This window comes from Otolemur garnettii, unplaced genomic scaffold (genome assembly GCF_000181295.1).
Source record: "Otolemur garnettii isolate 467f Iridium unplaced genomic scaffold, OtoGar3 scaffold00167, whole genome shotgun sequence".
Lineage (NCBI taxonomy): Eukaryota > Metazoa > Chordata > Mammalia > Primates > Galagidae > Otolemur > Otolemur garnettii.
This window is the reverse complement of record NW_003852562.1, coordinates 1774295-1778651: the sequence shown is the minus strand read 5'-3', so window position 1 is coordinate 1778651 and position 4357 is coordinate 1774295.

The window sequence follows — 4357 nt, the reverse complement described above, 5'->3', positions numbered from 1 at the left end:
TGATCATGATATATATGTGACACATTATTACAATTATAAATAGATGTACTTAAGGAGATGTGCTGGAATTGTATCAAAGGAGAGCACTTAAACAAGAAGAAATGTTTTTACTGTAACTGTGACTATACAAAACAATTTCCTTAGTGCATTAAAATTATTAAATATTTAAAAATAAATGGAAAACCATCTTGCTTAATAGTTTGAGTAGACATTTGCCTGAAGGAAAAATGGAAATGGGGTCATCATTGTGAAGTTGCAAATATCAGCCAGTCCACTTAGCTGCGCTGGGAGAGTACCACAGTAAAGACCACAGCCTTGAAGTCTATTCGCATCCTGGCTTCACTTCCTACTGCTTATTTCTGACTACTTCACTACTTGCTAGCTTTGTTCTGGGTTAAGCTACTTAACTTGAACATGTCTTGGTTTTATTATCTACACAGTAAGGATAATTGTTGAAGCTACCTCATAGAGTGGCTGAATGTGCTAACGCACGTAAGCTCTCGATGATGTCAAATTTTATTATCATCAACATTATTGTTTTACATAGCAGGAAGCTATGTTCCAGAGAGATACAGTGACAAACCCGCAGTCATATCACCAGTTACTGGTTGAGCTAGGACTGGCATCAGGTATTCAGATGTGCATTTCACTATTCTTCCCATGACAAAGGAAGGAACCACATGTTGCTTAGCTTATGTACAGTGCAGGGTGAAGCACTGTGTTAGGAATTCAAAACCAGAATCATCTAATCTGAAACCTTAATTAATAAAAGCATTAAAGCTTCATTTTTTAACTTTTTAACTGCTTTTATTTTTTTCTAATTTCTTATTAATATGCGGGTACAAGCAATTAGGTTACATTGCTTGCATTTGTTAAAGTAAGTTAAACTTGTTAAAGTCCAAGTTTTAGTTGAGCCCTTCACTCAGGAGGTGTGCTGTGTACCCTTCTATTGTGCCCATTAGGTGAGAGCACCCCAATCCCTCTCTCTCCCATCTTCTCCACCCTCCCCCTCAGCACTTTCTCCACTTGAATTTAATTGTGTTTTCTCTCAGGGGGTTCTCGTGTAGCTGTTCATCTACTCTACTGTGGAGTACATCGGAGACTTGCTTTTCCATTTCCACAATACTTTACTGAGGAGAATGTGCTTCAGCTCCATTCAGGTTAATACTAAAGATGCAAAGGCTCCGTCTTTTTTATGACTGAATAGTACTCCATGGTATACATAGACCACAGTTTATTAATCCATTCATGAATTGATAAGCACTTGGGTTGATTCCATATCTTTAGCCTTAACTTTATAATTAAAAAAAGCAAAACACTTTTTCTGAGGCAAGCTATTTAAAGCCCTCCTTTTAATGACAGAAGTTTTAACATTGCATTCTTACTTAAATCTGGACACTTTTTAAAGTTATAAAAAGTATAGTTAAATTGACATTCTGATCTCCAAAAAACAACTGAAAAATTACTGACCTTCTGAGTTTATTACCTAAAAGAAGCTTCATATCAATTATTTAGAAAAAGCTGAAGGATGGAGTGTTTCTGCTTTCACCTGGATGTTTGAGTCAAGTCGGTGGAAGGAAAGCCGTGAGACTGTAGTTTGTATATTCGGTGTTGGAGACATGAATGCCTTGTCAAACAGCTGGAAGCTGAGAACTAGGAGGGTTAAAGTTTAAAGTTTAATATTTTTCTTTTGATGAATGCATTTGGAAAATGGGCCTTAGCCATCTTTCTAAAATTCATTTTTGCTAGCAACTTTTTTTCAAGAAATAAAATATAGCTACATTTAGTTACAAGAAGAGAGCTCAAAAGATTATAAATGAGAATTATGAAGATTCATGAAATCATCAATGCCTTCACATTTATAGAATGTGAGTGCATCTAGTATTTCTAAGATGATTACTGCACAGCAAGGGTCAAGGTTTCCTCCTAGTAATCTCTGCCCTCCAAGATTCAATTCACAGCAATCTTTTTCTTCCCATATTACATGGATTAAGTCTTCTCCTCCAGGGTGACGGATTTTTTTTTAAACCTAATGATTAGGTGATAGCAAATCTTTTCTGGCTGACTGTTAAGAATTTGCACTGTGCTTGCTGTTTCAAATATCTTCTAAATGTCCACAATTGAATTAAAGTCTTATGTTCAATCATGAACCATGAAATTAGTTGGTGTTACCAATGTTCTGCAATTCAGGACCTGAAAAAAAAAATGAAAAGATTGCAATGCAAAATTATAGAAAAGAGTCTCAACTAAAAGTGGGGCATTGTGCTTTCTAAAGGCCTTGATTGCATCATTAACCTTATCAAAGAGTAAAATGAAAACAAACAAAAGAACACCACCATATACATGATTATTCATTTTACAAAAACAGACAATCAAAAATCTCCAATTTTAAGCTGGTAGAATTCTCTCTGGCAGAGAATGTCAGAAATATATGACTTTTTTCTTTCAATTTTTAAAAATGAGATTAAGATTGTCTTTACACGTAAAAGCCTATTTATATTTTGGGCGAATTTCTGGTACAGTCAGTCAGTCAGTCCAGACTGCATCCAAACCACAGTGATAAAGCAAAGTAATCATCCCAAGATCTGAACTGGCTGAAAGCCATCCCATTCTCAAATAGTCCTGTCATTAACCAATAACACTCCCTACGTGTGACCAAAGCAGTTACCATAGTTTGGCACCTTGCTAAACAAAAGAGGTCTGTGTGGAATGCAGCCTCGACATCACCTGGGAGTATATTGGAAATGCAAAATCTCAGACCCTACCACAGACGTCCTGAAGGACAATCTACATTTTAACAAGATCCTAAGTAAGGCACATGCTTGTTAATGTTTGAGAAGCACTGATTTAGTTGATTGCCCTAAAAGTTTCATCTCCAACTGCCTAACATAATACCTGGGAAAAAAATTGAGCAACGCTTTTGAGAGATAAATGTTCATGGCACCTAACACAGGCAATTTTAGACTTTTCCTCACTTGATCTTCCTTTTTAAATTCCCAGAAGGTATATTTATTCCCATTTTACATTGTAGGAACTAAATGCTTCATCACAGATTACACAGCTAATAAATGTCGGAGCCAAGATCCCAAATCAGGCCCGTCTGGCTCCAGCATTTCCCATCTCTTCTTCATTATAGCACACTACCCCTTATCTTGCTCATTTTTTTAATACCACTTAGGACCATTAAATGTCTTCAATGTGGACTTCAATTGAACTTTATCATCAGAGCCCATATATTAAACTCACTTGGTTTGCATTTATGTTTCTGTGTTTTGTGTCCAAGGCTGCCCTGTGTTGGTCGTATCCTCAGTGCAGCAAGCTGAACTGTTTGGCATGTCGCCTACGGGCTGTTCAGGGCATAGCCTTTCCTGTTGACCTCAGAATTTCTTCTTTCAGTAATTTATAGATGCGCATATTGTTAAGGTTTTTTTACAGATAAAATAGCCTAAAAATTTTATCAAACATGGCAGTGAAAAATTACATAGGAATCCAGCAAAGCGTGTCTGACTAGCCACATCAGCAAGAATTACCATTTTTTTTTTCTTTTGGAGGGGATGTGTATCCCATATATAAAGGTCCACCTTGGTCCCCAATCATGCTATTGCCCTTCAACCCCTGCAGATAAATCGTAATTCAGTCACCTACAGATTCTAGACCTGGTTTTCAAAAATTTGTGGCTACATAGATAAGAATTTCTATTTAGGGAAATCATAGAGGACGTCTAGCAACTAGTCTGCACCTTGAATTAGAAAGTTTAATCTCTGAGCTCATCATAGGTTTACTAGTGAGTGAACATAAAAGCAACTATTATCCTCTTTATTCATAATAAAACACTCGATGGCAACAAATACACGGTCAGCCAAAGACTTACCTTCTTTGAAGAGTCACTTGATTACCAGAGGGAACAAGTGAAAAATGAAGACTTGCCATGAACTTCCAGTGCTGCCTTTATCAATGGAAACAAGGTCATTATTGCCTTTAAATTTAATCAGATCAGGGACTCAATTTCAGATATCCCAGAAGAATTTCAGAGACCTCCCTTTCTAGGGTTCTGTTCCTCTGGAACCACTTCTAATATTGCTTTCTGCATCAGTTTGGCTCTGAGCAAAGAAGCAGAACCACTCTAAGTGATAGAAAGTAAGAGGTTTGCTATAGGAGCGGACCTCATTAAACCTTGGGACTTGATGGGGCTGTTGACAAAGGTTGAAGCCTCTGCATGGAGAATTGAGCCTAAGTTGCTACCAGAAAGCCTGCCTACCCTTCAGGAGAGAAAGCTGGACCTGGAGGACTGAAGACAAACGGGGACCCCCCCAGGAAGCACTGACACCATACAAAATTAGGACCCATATCTTGCACC